The sequence below is a fragment of the Hyperolius riggenbachi genome, chromosome 1 (assembly GCF_040937935.1).
Source record: "Hyperolius riggenbachi isolate aHypRig1 chromosome 1, aHypRig1.pri, whole genome shotgun sequence".
In the NCBI taxonomy this organism is placed as follows: Eukaryota; Metazoa; Chordata; class Amphibia; order Anura; family Hyperoliidae; genus Hyperolius; species Hyperolius riggenbachi.
The window spans coordinates 302,414,058-302,431,039 of record NC_090646.1 but is presented as its reverse complement, the minus strand read 5'-3'; the positions used below and the strand labels follow the sequence as shown (position 1 = coordinate 302,431,039).

At 46.3% G+C, this 16,982-nt stretch overlaps 1 protein-coding gene across 2 annotated transcripts in view; it reads left to right on the top strand.

Annotated features, from left to right (window-relative positions):
• The first annotated feature begins 242 nt into the window (after window positions 1-242).
• Window positions 243-16,982, top strand: part of TJP3 (tight junction protein 3) — a 628,414-nt gene continuing 611,674 nt past the window's right edge. Inside the window, exon 1 of one of the 2 annotated variants that reach the window (XM_068233793.1) lies at window positions 243-338. The gene's annotated coding sequence lies outside the window, so the exon portion shown is untranslated. The remainder of the gene's footprint in view (window positions 339-16,982) is intronic. The other variant, XM_068233794.1, reaches the window with a different exon arrangement.

Sequence of the window (16,982 nt, the reverse complement as noted above, 5' to 3'; positions counted from 1 at the left end):
TTTGTCCAACAGGTTAGTCAGACCTTGTGATTTCATCAGCTAGTTCGAAAACAAGGGCTGCAACCTACAGAGTATGCTTTTAAAAGAAAGGTTTTACCAAAGTCGTCACCCTCGGCGTACTCAGGGAATTGAAGAATTTATAGTATTTACAGTTGGTCCGGCTGGATAGCCTGGCCGACTTTATAGTTTCTGTAATGTCACGTGTGTTATTAACAAGTGTCTGGCAGGGAATGGGTTAAGTATCTGAGCTGCAGGTGCGATACCAGGAAATGCCGAGTAGCTGGTTACACCTGTAAAGAGGAGGCAACGCTTGTGGATGACCGCTTTCTACTTCTTAGGTACTGAAACGTAGACGTTATAACCTTGCAGCTATATTGTCTTTACGTTCGTATTTAAATGTTAGTATTGCTGATAGTACTAATATTAACTTTGTTCAAGTCGTTTGCGTTGAAGGACTTCCTCTACCGTGTGCCGACCTCTAGCACGCTGTTGCGCTTGCAGTCAGCAACACGGTATATCCTTTTGCATATAAGGGAGAGTGCTTACAGCCGTACACTGTTTCGGGATACAGAGTATAGCTGAAAATGTTTGAAAACTAAATGTTTTTGTCTTTTTTTTTTTTTTCCTTCTGAAAACATTTTAGCAGCGCCCTCTGAAGGCGTGTATTTGTTTTGGTTGATTTGTGCAAGGAAAATATACAGTATTCATCACCCCGTGATAGCTTTTTATCCTCCGCTGTCCACCGCAGAGGACATTGAAGCACTTGCTGCAAACTTTGCTGTAAATTACTATGAAATTTATTTTGGTGGGGTTTGTGCTAATTAGGTGAACAAAGGAGATTTTTATGCATTTCCTTTATCTGAAAACGTTAATGTAGCGGGTTGTAATCTTGTATTTGGTGGATGAAATCTAACTGGAGCATTTTTACTATATATATATATATATATATATATATATATATATATATATATATATATATATATATATATATATATATATATATATATATATATATATATATATATATTATATTATATAAAATTTGTGTTGAAAATAAACTTAAGTATAGATCACAGAATCAAACTTTTTTTTTTTTACCATTGGAAGGGCAGTTCTGGTTCCACTGGTCTGAGCTGGAATTTGTGCATGGGCTGAGCAGATTTGTAACTCTAAAACTGTGTACACATGCTAAATGGTTCTCAAGTCTCAACTAAGTTGGCTGGTCAAATCTGCCAAGAATCCAGAGCGTGTATAGGGGCCCCTGATCCTGCTGGAGGATAAGCTTGGCTGAGGGCATTGTCCTCCTGCTTGCCCCACCTGCTCTGTGCCATTTCAGCCTTGTGCTGTGCCCTTATTTTCGAGGGGTTGAGTTACGTTTCACACAAATGACTGAAATTTTAGCCCATATACTAGGGTGGCCAGGCGTCCTCTTTTGCCCGGACAGGTCCACTTTTTCTGACCTGTCCGGGGCATCCTGGCGAGTTTTTGAAATGTCCAGGTAGTGAAGAGCCGTTTACGAGCCGGCTCTTTAAAGGGAATGGAGCGGCCAAGCCAGAAGAGCCGATGCTTTCTAAATAGCCGGAATTCCCATCACTTCACTAGACTGAGTCTCAGTCTACTAGACTGAGACTCAGTCTAGTGATGGGAATTCCGGCTCTTTAAAGAGACTCTGTAACATTAAAAACATCCCCTGGGGGGTACTCACCTCGGGTGGGGGAAGCCTCCGGATCCTAATGAGGCTTCCCACGCCGTCCTCTGTCCCACGGGGGTCTCTCCGCAGCCCTCCGAACAGCCGGCGACTGTGCCGACTGTCATTTCAATATTTACCTTTGCTGGCTCCAGCGGGGGCGCTGTGGCGGCTTTCCATTCCGAACTACACGGAAATACCCGATCTCATTCGGGTCCGCTCTACTGCGCAGGCGCAGGAGACTTGCGCCTGCGCAGTAGAGCGGACCCGACGGCGATCGGGTATTTCCGTGTAGTTCGGAATGGAAAGCCGTCAGAGCGCCTGCGCAGGAGCCAGGAAGGTAAATAATGACGTCACCGCTGCCCGGACTCCACGGAGGGCTGCAGCGAGACCCCTGACGGATGGAGGACGGCGTGGGAAGCCTCATTAGGATCCGGAGGCTTCCCCCACCCGAGGTGAGTACCCCCCAGGGGATATTTTTATGTTACAGTTCCTCTTTAAGCATCGGCTCGGCTCCCAATATGGGTTTTCATCACCTCTAACACACATCAGATCAGCGGTGAGCAGGAGATGGGAACCAGCCAGACCGGCGCATAGCAGCCGCATGGTGGACTTTAAATGCTGGACGTGACCGATGATGTCACTTCCTGCATTTGAATTCACCGGCGCGCGGCTGGTGTGGCTGACTCCTATCTCTGCTCACCGCCGATCTGAGGTGTGTTAGCGGTGGCAGCTGCACCGCAGGGGAGAAGAGGGAGGTATATTTAGGCAGCCGCACGCAGCATGGGGGAAAGCATTTTGTGGGGAAATGTGCTGCCAATCTCATTGCATTTGTGGGGAAATGTGCGGCCGATAAGACTGCATTTTGTGGTCTGGAAAAAACGGCCCTACATGCCTGCGAAGTTGGACAGCACCCTGCTAAGGTCTTGTATATTTGGCCCCACCCATGACCACGCCCACATGCTGTTGTGATTGTCCTCTTTTTTTTTTTGGAAATCAAAATATGGTCACCCTACCGTATACAAAGCTTTAAAGCTTTTTGTACACAAGCTTGATTAAAGTCTGCTGAGGTGGGCGATATTTTTTTTTTTTTTACGACCACCGCAGCTGATAATCAGGCATGCGTTCAGAGGCTTGTGACTCACTGATCAACTCGACCGCCTCCCAGTGATGGCCAACTTTATTGTGCTTGCTGTGTCATCCCCCCCACACACGTGCTGCTTCGTCATACCGCCACTTTCTCCCATCTGCCCGCATGGCAACATCGTCTGTTATACAGCTAACTCACGTCAGTGCAGCCTAGTAATGTCGCCCAAGGGAATTAGGTTCCAATCCCCGATGGGTGACATCCATCAAAGGTGTGTATGCATCTTTAAAGAGTGTCTGAAGCGAGAATAAAACTCGCTTCTTTCCTTCTATTCAGCAGGGGCATGTTTGCCCCTGCTAACACGCCGCTATCCCGTGGCAGAACAGGGGTCCTTTACCTCCCAAATCCCCTCCGTGCTGTGCGGGGATCGCTTCTTGGTGAGGCAGGGCTAACGGCTATAGCCCTGCCTCTCAGCGTGTTTATCAGCGCTGATCGCCGCCTCTCCCTGCCCCTCTGTCTTCCTTCACTGAGAGGGGCGGGGAGAGGCGGAGATCCCCCATTGATAGACGCGCTGAGGCAGGGCTGCAGCCATTAGCCCTGCCTCCAGGAGCAGCAAAATCTACGACCAAGCTGGTCGTGGATTTTGCAGGGGGGGATTTGGGGGGTAAAGGACCCCCGTTCTGCCGTGGGATAGCGGCATTTAGCAGAGGCAAACATGCCCCTGCTGAATATAAGGAAAAAAAGCGAGTTTTATTCTCGCTTCAGAGTCTCTTTAACCCATTCGCGTTCCGTCGTTTTCACTTGAGCAATGTTCACCTCCCATTGATTAGCCTATAACTTTATTACTACTTATCACAATGAACTGATCTATATCTTGTTTTTTCCGCCACCAATTAGGCTTTCTTTGGGGGGTACATTTTGCTAAGAGCCACTTTACTATAAATGCATTTTAACAGGAAGAATAAGAAAAAACAAAAAAAAATTCATTATTTCTCAGTTTTCAGCCATTATAGTTTTAAAATAATACATGCCTCCATAATTAAAACTTGCGTATTGTATTTGCCCATATGTCCCGGTTATTACACCGTTAAAATTATGTCCCTATCACAATGTATGGCGACAATATTTTATTTGGAAATAAAGGTGCATTTTTTCCGTTTTGCATCTATCACTTTTTACAAGTTTAAAATAAAAAAAAAATATAGAAATATTTCATCTTTACATTGATATTTAAAAAGTTTAGACCCTTAGGTAAATATTTACATGTTTTTTATTAAACATTTTAAACATTTTATTTGGGTATTTTTGGGAGGGTGGGATGTAAACCAAAGTTTTTTTAATGTAAATGTGTGTTGATTTTAATTTTTTTTACTTTTTGTTGTAGTTTTACTTTTTGGCCATAAGATGGCGGCCATGAGTTTGTTTACATGATGTCACTCTAAGCGTAACACACGCTTAGAGTGACGCATCGGTCAGGGAATGGCCAGAAAAAGCGAAGCTTCCGAGAGAAGCTGTTGCTTTTTCAGCGGGGGAGAGGAATCAATGATCGGGCTCCATAGCCCGATACATTGATTCCGTGGCTACCGAATCCGCGGCCGGGAGTGCGCGTGCACGCGTGCGATCGGCCGCGGGAGAGCGCAGTAGTGCGCATGGTTCCTGGACGTAGTTTCTACGTCCAGGAACCAAAATAGGTTAAGTTACATTATCCGACAACTATTTATTCAGCTGTCTGGTGTCAGCAGAGCCGATTTAAGCCACACAGGGTCCCTGGGGCAAAAGTAACTTGGGGGCCCCCCTACATCCTTCTCCCCCCCGCTAAATCAGCCCCCGAACCGACTGCTGCCCTTCGTGGTCTCGCATAGACTTTTCCCATGGCCCCCACACATTGTGTAGCTCAGCTGCCTTGTAATAACTTACCTGTATCATCTGCTCCATCCTGTGCTTTGCCTTCAGCCCTGCTGCCTGTGTCTCCTTCATCCGGCACATGTTACGTGTAAATAACATGTACAGGGTCATAGAGGCAGGCAGCTTGGCTGAAGAGGGAGCACGGGATGGAGCTGCTGCAAGGACAGGTGAGTTATTACAAGGCAGCTGGGTAGGGGTGTAACTACATCAGGCCCCTCTGCAGAGATTTGTTGGTGGACACCCCCCTTGGACCAGAACAGAGACATACCAGTAGAATCAATCCGTAAAGAAAATAAGATTCTAAGATAATATTCAGTCAACTATTCAGACATTTAAAAAAAAAAAAAATCACCAGGATTGCACTTTTATTTAGCTTTCCTGTATGACAAGACACCCAGCACTAGGGGAAGAGGGAAACAAAGGTGAATGAGGGAGGGCTGGTGCACACCATGAAAGCTTCTGAGCGTTTTTCAAATCAACAGTGATTTGGAAAGCACTTGGCTAATGTTACCTTATGACAATGTTCTCACAGCAGCGTTGTGATTTTTTTTTTTTTTTTTTTTCAAAATCACAAACACACTGCATTTAGCATTTTTTTTTTTTTTGAGCGATTCATTCAAAAATCGCTCTGAAAATCATTTCATAAAATCGCACTCACAAATTGCTAGACATTGCTATTGCGATTTTGGCGTGTACTAGCCCAGAGAGAGGAGAGAAACTGAGAATAGCCTGAGATGGAGCAGAGAGCTTATCTGTATTGCAGTCCAGGGCCGGGCCGAGGCATAGGCTGGAGAGGCTCCAGCCTCAGGGCGCAGTGTAGGAGGGGGCGCACAATTCATTCAGCTGTCATTCTTAATTGTGTTTAAAGCAGAAAGGAATAAGAAAAGGGGATACATAGCAGTGACTGCAAGCCAGATAACTAGATATTAAGGTGTTAGGGAGGTTGTGGGCCCAGTGGCACCTCTTAGTCTAATAGCAATCAGTGTGTGATGGCTGGGGAGGCAGGGATGGAGGGGCGCACTTAAGTGTCTCAGCCTTGGGTGTTGGAGGACCTTGTCCCGCCTCTGTTGCAGTCCCACATCACACAGACGCTACTTGCCTGTAATAGGATTCCTGTCCCTGCCGGTCTCTCACACAAGTCAAAAAGCAGCCCTCCTGGAGTCTAGGGACTGTCAAAAACTTTTCAACTTGTATAACACCTTATCCACTCATGCAGTCATAACAATGGGGAGAGACAAGACAGATGTTTGCCCATGGACCCTCCAGGCAAGCTCTGCATCATGCTGTGTGTATTTACCAGCTTGCCTGCCCTCTAATTGCACTTTTATCAGCTAGACTTGTGTTTCACATTGCCTTACAACAACAAACCTGAATACACCAGACCAGCCCAAAATCACTGAATGAAAGGCGGCCTGGGGGGAGATGCTTCCCCCCCCCCCCTGGCTAGTGTGGGTCTGCCTGCCACTGCAGCTGAGCTGAACATGCAGGCATATGGGAACAGTCTGAAAGACCACCTGGGGGGCCCAGCAGAGGTCAGAGGCCCCGGGGCATTTGCCCCTTTTGCCTCTATGGTAGCGCCGGCCCTGGATGTCAGTCATTAACTTTCTGATTAGTTTCATGGGAACTTAAGCCCCATACACACGCTCAACAGTGGTCTTTTAGGCCTCTTTCTGGGCTGGAACCCACTAGAGCGATTTTAATTTTTTTAATAGTTTTTTTTCCCTGAGCGTTTAGCGAGCGTGAGAAATCGCTAGCGATTTCCCTAAACTCTCTGCCAATGTAAATGGATGGTGCAAATAACACAGAAGTGATTGCGATTAGCAGAATCGCAAACGCAGGACATGCAGCATTTTGTTAGCTTTTGCGCTTCAATGTAAAGTATATAATCACTGGCGTAATTGCTCATCTAAACTTGCACTGAGTGATTTTAAAGTTACCGGTAATGTACACTGTAACAAAATTAAAAATCATGGATAGGACAAATCAGACTTTAAATCATTAATCGCTACACAACCGCAGGCAAATTGATTACACTTTCTAAAATCGCTCCCTAAAACGCTCATGAAATCACTTGCAAACTGCTCATACAAAACGCTAGCGATTGTGATTAGTGATAGTGTTTTGTAGTGGGTTCCAGGCCTCACAGTGCGACATTAAAGTCGCACGTTAGAAAATTTTACAACGCAGACTAACGCACAGCAATACTAAGTCTGTGCGACATTCACAGTGCACACGTTGCGTTTGTGTGTAACGTGAGGAGTTATTAGAAAGTGCTGCATGCTGTGCGTTTAGCAATTAATCTGCTGCGTTAGTTGTGTTGCACATGCTCAGTCATTTTTTTTTTTTTTTTTTTTAATATGTAACACATGCGCCATTTTCATTCCATCACTGTGCAACGAAAACGGCGCACCAAATGCAGGGCTAAAGAATGCACTGTAACGTCCAAGTTATAGTGCACAATGCGTTGCGTTAGGGGCACGTTGTGCGACATTAACGTCTCATCAAACGCAACGTCCTGATGGGAAAGTAGCCTTATGCTTTCACAACTTTTGTTGTGGAGCAAGTTGAAGCACCTCTTTTGCTATTGTTCAAAGAGCTGATAAAACTGATAAAAAGTCAATCTAACTGTTGGATTGACTTCTTATCAGCTCTTTGAACAACAGCAAAAGACTTTTTTTTTTTTTTTTTTTTTTTTGGTGTTTCCACTTGTTTCACAACAAAAGTTGTGAAAGCATAAAAGACCACTGTTGAACGTGTGTATGTGGCTTAAGTGTACCAGAGACGGGGCTTCTTCCAACCCCCTCCGGCCTGATCGCTCCCACGCAGCCCTCTTCTGACTGCCCATTTGCATGCTACAGGCCCCGGAAAATCCGTCAGTCGGCACATGCGCGGTCCATCCAGGCGTGCTCTCGTCATTACTGTCATCGGAAGCGTTCGGCACCCGGCGCAGTAGTACTGCACAGGCGCAGAGTGCTTCAGGCGACATGGCTGCGCATTCGCAGTTAGCATCGGACCAGAGGACTTTCCAGGGCCAATTTTGGAAGAACGGCAAATTCGAATAGGACGGCGTGTGAGCGATCAGGCTGGAGGGGGCTTCCTCCAGCTCCAGGTATGTATTTTATCCATGTGACCCCATCTCAGGGTTACATTAAATTTGAGAAGAATATGGATCTGGTGGCTTCCATATTTATTTTGTTTTAAATTGAACCTGAACTCTTGCACAGGACAGAAGGAAAACAGAGACAAATGCACCCTGTATGTATTTAGATAGTTGAGCCTGTCTAATTCCCCCTCATTTGTGTGTAATCACAAGTTGTAATTTGATCTCACGCCTCTTTCACCTGACTGCCACGGGCAGATAAGCTAAGATTTGAAAGCACAGGATGTTAACAATATGTCTGCATCCATGAAAGCAGGAAGTAAAAACAGTGCAGATTTATTTCAGGCTTTGTATCAGCTGTAAGGGCTCGTTCACACTAGGGGCATTTTCAGCATTTTTTCAAGCACAGGCGATTTTAAAATCGCCAGCAAAACGCTTCTACAATGAATGTCTATGAGAAGGTTCATATTAGCGCGGTTCGTGCGCTGTGCAATATCCGATAATGCACTATGCAGAAATTTGGTATTTTAACATAAACAGGTTAATCAACTTAAAGGGGTTCTGTGGGGGTTTCCTGAGGATAAAAACACACTTACCTGGGGCTTCTATCAGCCCCCTGTAGCAGTAATGTCCCACGCCGTCGTCCTCCCATCCACCGTTCCCCGCCGCCAGCACCGGGCAATAATTCATCTGACACAGACTAATAATGCGTGCTCCCGTTTGCGTCTTCGGATGCTTACTGCACTGGCGCAGTACGAAGGTTTCTCATACTGCGCCTGTGCAGTACGCTTCCGATGATGGGAGCGAGCAGGCGCAGCCTCAGTTGAAAGCATGCCGTGCTAGACCGGAATTGGCGGCAGACGGCGTGAGACATTACTGCTACAGGGGGTTGATAGAAGCCCCAGGAAAGTGTCTGTTTTTATCCTTCGGAAACCCCCACAGAACTCCTTTAAAGAGAACCCGAGGTGTGTTTAAAGATTGTTATCTGCATACAGAGGCTGGATCTGCCTATACAGCCCAGCCTCTGTTGCTATCCCAAACCCCACTAAGGTCCCCCTGCACTCTGCAATCCCCCATAAATCACAGCCGTGCTGTGAGGCTGTGTTTACATCTGTAGTGTCAGTGCTCAGCTGCTCCCCCGCCTCCTGCATAGCTCCGGTCCCTGCCCCCGTCCCTTCCCTCCAATCTGCAGGGAGGGAAGGGATACAGGCGGGGACTGGAGTTCTGCAGGAGGCGGGGAGAGCAGCAGACTGACACTATAGAGATAAACACAGCCAGCTCTGACAAGCTGATTGTCAGCAGCGTGGCTGTGATTTTTGAGGGATTGCAGAGTGCAGGGGGACCTTAGGGGGGTTTGGGATAGCAACAGAGGCTGGGCTGTATAGGGAGATCCAGCCTCTGTATGCAGATAAAATTCTTCAAACCCACCTCGGGTTCTCTTTAAAGGATACCCGAAGTGACATGTGACATGATGAGATAGACAGGAAGTGACTACAGTGTGACCCTCACTGATGAGAAATTCCAACTATAAAACACTTTCCTAGCAGAAAATGGCTTCTGAGAGCAGGAAAGAGGTAAAAAGGATCAATAGTTCATAGATTTTAGCTCTTCAATGAATGTGTCCATTGAGCAAAAACAAACTGTTAAAAATTAAAAAGTAGATTTAAACATAAAACTGTGGAATATCTTAAGTCATTTTTAGGAGCAGGAAGATGGATACAATTGTTTATTTCATTAGTTTATTTTCGCTTCGTGTGTCCTTCAAAACATTTTAAACTCAGCCCCATCTGGAGTGAGGAAATGAGCCATATGCTCTGTAATATTTACTGCACTCTGGGTTCCTTAACATAGCACCACCAATGTTAGTAATTGTGGGAGGAATGTCATGATTCTCTACTATATTTCCTTCCATTATTCTCACAAAGTTGTGTAGGAGGCAAGTAGCCTTGACGACAATCACTGCATTTCCAGGTAATATTTGCATGGCAGTGTGGTATATCCGCCACTTGTTTGCAAGAATGCCAAAGGTGCATTCCACCACTTTCCTTGCTTTGCTTAGTCTCATGTTGAAATGTTTAACTGCCATGACTCTATGTGAAAAAGGCCTCATAACATTTTCAGAAAGGGCAAAGGCCTCATTGCCAATGAAAGTACAAGGATAGCCAGGTGCATGGGTTTTAGGCCAAGGGCATGGTCCAGGGATGTGAAGTTGGCCCTGTTCTAGTTCCATCCAGATGTTTCTACAGGTATCCAAGACTGTTTTGGATGGTGGACTTGCCCAACCTGTATTGGAAATGTAGTGCTACATATGTATGTCCTGTTGCAAGGAATCATTAAAAAAAACATTAATGTATTGTTCTTTGATAAATGGATTTTTTTTTCTTTGTTATTTTCCACTAACTTGTGACAAATAAAATCTTCTATGAACTTATATGCCTCGCGGAATACCTCGGTGTGTCTTCATTCCAAAATGGGGTCATTTGTGGGATACCTACAGTGGAGGAAATAATTATTTGACCCCTCACTGATTTTGTAAGTTTGTCCAATGACAAAGAAATGAAAAGTCTCAGAATAGTATCATTTCAATGGTAGGTTTATTTTAACAGTGGCAGATAGCACATCAAAAGGAAAATCAAAAAAATAACCTTAAATAAAAGATAGCAACTGATTTGCATTTCATTGAGTGAAATAAGTTTTTGAACCCCTACCAACCATTAAGAGTTCTGGCTCCCACAGAGTGGTTAGACACTTCTACTCAATTAGTCACCCTCTTTAAGGACACCTGTCTTAACTAGTCACCTGTATAAAAGACACCTGTCCACAGAATCAATCAAGCAGACTCCAAACTCTCCAACATGGGAAAGACCAAAGAGCTGTCCAAGGATGTCAGAGACAAAATTGTAGACCTGCACAAGGCTGGAATGGGCTACAAAACCATTAGCAGGAAGCTGGGAGAGAAGGTGACAACTGTTGGTGCGATTGTTCGAAAATGGAAGGAGCACAAAATGACCATCAATCAACCTCGCTCTTGGGCTCCATGCAAGATCTCACCTCGTGGGGTGTCAATGCTTCTGAGAAAGGTGAAAAAGCATCCTAGAACTACACGGGAGGAGTTAGTGAATGACCTCAAATTAGCAGGGACCACAGTCACCAAGAAAACCATTGGAAACACATTACACCGCAATGGATTAAAATCCTGCAGGGCTCGCAAGGTCCCCCTGCTCAAGAAGGCACATGTGCAGGCCTGTCTGAAGTTTGCCAATGAACACCTGAATGATTCTGTGAGTGACTGGGAAAAGGTGCTGTGGTCTGATGAGACCAAAATAGAGCTCTTTGGCATTAACTCAACTCGCTGTGTTTGGAGGAAGAAAAATGCTGCCTATGACCCCCAAAACACCGTCCCCACCGTCAAGCATGGGGGTGGAAACCTTTTGCTTTGGGGGTGTTTTTCTGCTAAGGGCACAGGACAACTTAATCGCATTAACGGGAAAATGGACGGAGCCATGTATTGTGAAATCCTGAAAGACAACCTCCTTCCCTCTGCCAGGAAACTGAAAATGGGTCGTGGATGGGTGTTCCAGCACGACAATGACCCAAAACATACAGCAAAGGCAATAAAGGAGTGGCTCAAGAAGAAGCACATTAAGGTCATGGAGTGGCCTAGTCAGTCTCCGGACCTTAATCCAATAGAAAACCTATGGAGGGAGCTCAAGCTCAGAGTTGCACAGAGACAGCCTCGAAACCTTAGGGATTTAGAGATGATCTGCAAAGAGGAGTGGACCAACATTCCTCCTAAAATGTGTGCAAACTTGGTCATCAATTACAAGAAACGTTTGACCTCTGTGCTTGCAAACAAGGGTTTTTCCACTAAGTATTAAGTCTTTTATTGTTAGAGGGTTCAAAAACTTATTTCACTCAATGAAATGCAAATCAGTTGCTATCTTTTATTTAAGGTTGTTTTTTCGATTTTCCTTTTGATGTGCTATCTGCCACTGTTAAAATAAACCTACCATTGAAATGATACTGTTCTGAGACTTTTCATTTCTTTGTCATTGGACAAACTTACAAAATCAGTGAGGGGTCAAATAATTTATTTCCTCCACTGTATACTGCACTGGAAACCAAATGAGTAAAAATGACCTGTGAAATCCTAAAGGTACTCATTGGATTTTGGGCCCCTTTGCACAGCTAGGCTGCAAAAAAGTGTCACACATGTATCGCTGTACTCAGTAGTATGATGTGTTTTGGGGTGTCTTTTCACACACACCCATCGTGTGTGTGAGAATTATCTCTGTAAATGACATTTTTTTTTTTTTTTATTAAACACAATCGAAAAAAATTGTCATTTAAAGAGAGGTTTCTCACACATAGGATGGGTATGTGTGAAAAGACACCCCAAAACTCATTATACTACTTCTCCTGAGTATGGCAATAACGCATGCAGTAAGTGACAATTTTTTGCAGTCTAGCTGCGCAAAGGGGCTTAAAGTCCATTGAGCACCTTTAGGCTTTACAGGGGTGCTCACAATTTAGCCCCCTCAAACAATGCCAGGATAGTACACACCCCACAAATTACCCGATTTTTGGAAAGAAGACACCCCAAGGTATTCCACGAGGGGCATAGTGAGTTCATAGAAATTTTTTTTCCACAAGTTAGCTGGAACTTGCAAACTTGTGACAAAAATAAAATCTTCTATTGTCAAAAACCTGAGTGGTTCTTGCCTTTTTCATGATTGCTAACTCAGTAAAGGACCAGCCCTTAAAGCGTTGCTATCATATAAATCCGGCATAGCGGGGTCTGAACCCTCCATAACAGTAATTATAGATTGACTGTGTACCTTGAAATGAATCAGAGGCAGAGCACTCAGTATATGATTTTATATAAAACAATGTATTTGCTTATCATACAGCGTATATACAAAATATGAACAGTTCCAATTAGTGTTTCCTTCTTACAGTATTCCATCTCATCAAGGCTTTAGAGCCAAGCAATTATCAATCTTCTACAAGTACATTCAAAAAAGAATATAACAGTTGTGTTATGTAGAATAAGATCAAAAGTAGTCTCGTCTGTATCAATAGCTGTGTATATAATAGCTGTGTAAAACTTGTAGTAATCTTCTTAAAGAGGAAGCGACACCCATGCTAACCTAAAAATAAAAAACACATATTTAAGTAGATAAATACTAGTTCAACTTATATATCAGATGTATTTCACTGTCCACGTTATGATTCCTGAGAATTTTATAAATGAGAAGCAGAAAATCCTATTCCAGGCAGTGGCCATTTTGCCAAGCTGAAGCTGACATCATATCCTCCCTGACTCTTGTTTTCCTCCCTCCCTTCTCTTGTTCATTGTATATTCATTACCTGCCCTCCTCCCAGAGTCTTCAGACACTCCCACTGAGGTGTATACTAGGAAGTGCACTGGCTTGTCATCATTGTGCGACTCAGTACAGCTGTGTTTACATCACAAAAGCAGGGTGATTTCAGAGCACACTTCAGATATTGGATTTCAGCTGTCCCTTCAGGAAGTGTGTGTGCTCTCTACTCCTGGAAACAATGCTAATGAAAGAATGGTAATCTTGATGGCGTTTTGAGAACAGAACTAAGAAATCTTATTGAATCTTTGTTCACGCCAAACATGGTACAAGCTCAGTGGTATTGTACATTGTTTTCGTGATTAACTCATCAAGGGGGAGACCTCCTCCTCCAACATTACTGCGCATGTGCAAACAGTCTCACGTGGCTTAACCGCGTATAACATATAGCATGCAGCACTTTCGTGCTGCGTTACAATGTAACGCAACGTGGGCACTGTGAACATCCCATTTAGTTTTCATTGCTGTGAGTTAGGCTGCGTTACAGGCCGCACTAACGTGCGCCTGTAACGTCTTAATGTGAAAGCAGCCTAAGAGGGTGTGAGTGTAGGTGTGTGTGTCAGTGCTTCTCCCTCCCCTCTGCATAGCACAGCACACACTCCTGCTTCTCCCTCCCCTTTCCATAGCACAGCACAGGCTGCTGCGTCTCCCTACCCTCTCCATAGCACAGCACCCGCTGCTGCTTCTCCCTCCCCTCTCCATAGCACAGCATGCCCTGCTGCTTCTCCCTCCCCTCTCCATAGCACAGCACGCACTCCTGCTTCTCCCTCCCCTCTCCATAGCACAGCACAGGCTGCTGAGTCTCCCTCCCCTCTCCATAGCACAGCACAGGCTGCTGCGTCTCCCTACCCTCTCCATAGCACAGCACACACTCCTGTTTCTCCCTCCCCTCTCCATAGTACAGCACGCCCTGCTGCGTCTCCCTCCCCTCTCCGTAGCACAGCACCCACTGCTGCTTCCCCCTCCCCTCTCCGTAGCACAGCACAGGCTGCTGTGTCTCCCTCCCCTCTCCGTAGCACAGCACAGGCTGCTGCGTCTCCCTCCCCTCTCCATAGCACAGCACGCGCTGCTGCTTCTCCCTCCCCTCTCCATAGCACAGAACGCACTCCTTCTTCTCCCTCCCCTCTCCATAGCACAGCACACACTCCTGCTTCTCCCTCCCCGTAGCACAGCACGCCCTGCTGCTTCTCCCTCCCCTCTCCAAAGCACAGCACGCACTCCTGCTTCTCCCTCCCCTCTCCATAGCACAGCACAGGCTGCTGCGTCTCCCTACCCTCTCCATAGCACAGCACACACTCCTGCTTCTCCCTCCCCTCTCCATAGCACAGCATGCCCTGCTGTTTCTCCCTCCCCTCTCCGTAGCGCAGCATCCACTGCTGCTTCTCCCTCCCCTCTCCGTAGCACAGCACAGGCTGCTGCGTCTCCCTCCCCTCTCCATAGCACAGCACGCGCTCCTGCTTCTCCCTCCCCTCTCCATAGCACAGAACGCACTCCTGCTTCTCCCTCCCCTCTCCATAGCACAGAACGCACTCCTGCTTCTCCCTCCCCTCTCCATAGCACAGCACGCGCTGCTGCTTCTCCCTCCCCTCTCCATAGCACAGCACGCACTCCTGCTTCTCCCTCCCCGTAGCACAGCACTCGCTGCTGCTTCTCCCTCCCCTCTCCATAGCACAGCATGTACTCCTGCTTCTCCCTCCCCTCTCCATAGCACAGCACGCCCTGCTGTTTCTCCCTCTCCGCTCCGTAGCACAGCACCCACTGCTGCCTCTCCCTCCCCTCTCCGTAGCACAGCACGCGCTGCTGCTTCTCCCTCCCCTCTCCATAGCACAGCACGCACTCCTGCTTCTCCCTTCCCTCTCCGTAGCACAGCACTTGCTGCTGCTTCTCCCTCCCCCTCTCCGTAGCACAGCACGCGCTGCTGCTTCTCCCTCCCCTCTCCATAGCACAGCACACACTCCTGCTTCTCCCTCCCCTCTCCGTAGCACAGCACGCACTCCTGCTTCTCCCTCCCCTCTCCATAGCACAGCATAGGTATAGCCAGGGTTAGGTGTAGCCAGTGATAGGTGGCCACAGCATAGGTAGCAAGGGATAGGTGTAGCCAGTGATAGGTGGCCACAGCATAGGCAGCAAGGGATAGGTGTAGCCAGTAGTAGGTGGCTACAGCATAGGTAGCTAGGGATAGGTGTAGCCAGTAATAGGTGGTCGCAGCATAGGTAGACAGGGATAGGTGTAGCCCAGGGGTGCACACACTTTTTCAGCTCGCGAGCTACTTTAAAATTTGCAGAGGCCAGGAGATCTACCAACATTTAGGTAGCAGGTATACGTGTCTTCAGTATAGGTAGATAGGTATAGGGGCCTTCAGTATAGTTAGCCAGGTATAGTGTAGTTAGGTGCAGGAACCTTCAGTATAGTTAGCCAGGTATAGTGTAGTTAGGTGCAGGAACCTTCAGTACAGGTAGCCAGGTATAGTGTAGTTAGGTGCAGGGACCTTCAGTATAGTTAGCCAGGTATAGTGTAGTTAGGTGCAGGTGCCTTCAGTATAGTTAGCCAGGTATAGTGTAGTTAGGTGCAGGTGCCTTCAGTATAGTTAGCCAGGTATAGTGTAGTTAGGTGCAGGGACCTTCAGTATAGTTAGCCAGGTATAGTGTAGTTAGGTGCAGGAACCTTCAGTATCGTTAGCCAGGTATAGTGTAGTTAGGTGCAGGAACCTTCAGTATAGGTAGCCAGGTATAGTGTAGTTAGGTGCAGGGACCTTCAGTATAGTTAGCCAGGTATAGTGTAGTTAGGTACAGGGACCTTCAGTATAGTTAGCCAGGTAGGTGCAGGAACCTTCAGTATAGGTAGCCAGGTATAGTGTAGTTAGGTGTGGTGCCTTCAGTATAGTTAGCCAGGTATAGTGTAGTTAGGTGTGGTGCCTTCAGTATAGTTAGCCAGGTATAGTGTAGGTAGATTCTGACAGCTGACAGCCGCAAAATGTTACATCACGCGATCTACCAAATAGGCGGTTGCGATCAACCTATTGGGCACCCCTGGTGTAGCCAGTAGGAGGCCGCAGCATAGGTAGCCAGGGATAGATGTAGCTAGTAATAGGTGGCCGCAGCATAGGTAGACAGGGATAGGTGTAGCCAGTAGGAGGCCGCAGCATAGGTATACAGGGATAGGTGTAGCCAGTAGGAGGCCGCAGCATAGGTAGCCAGTATTAGGTGGCTGCAGCATAGGTAGCCAGGAATAGGTGTGGCCAGTAGTTGGAGGCCGCAGCATAGGTCGCCACAGGGGCGTAGCAATAGGGGGTGCAGAGGTTGCTACTGCATCGGGGCCCTTGAGCAAGAGGGACCCCGAGGGGCCCTCCCTCAACTGCAGTATTAGCTCTCTATTGGTCCTGTGCTCATAATAATCACTTCTATAGATACTTTGAATAGTGGTAATCATTAACAAACTGTTCCCCATCCCCTTCTTGCACCGTAGTTGCCATTGGCAGGTTTTGGTGCGCCATATCAATTGCTATGTATAGAGTGCTTGGGGGGCCCCATTGTAAAACTTGCATCGGAGCCCACAGCTCCTTAGCTACGCCACTGGGTCGCCAGTATTAGATGGCTGCAGCATAGGTAGCCAGGGATACCCAACCCTACCTCTGTCTGCACATCATCACCTACATTTGCTGTATAACAAGCATTGAACAGTTGTTGCATGAAACCAAAAGGTATATGCTTTCAAAGTCAGTGTCCAATTTTACAAAGTTAATTATTGTTCATTGACGACATAGTTTTCCTGTTTTTACAGGTTGTGTAAGAAATAAAATTTTATTAAAAAATATTTCAGCAC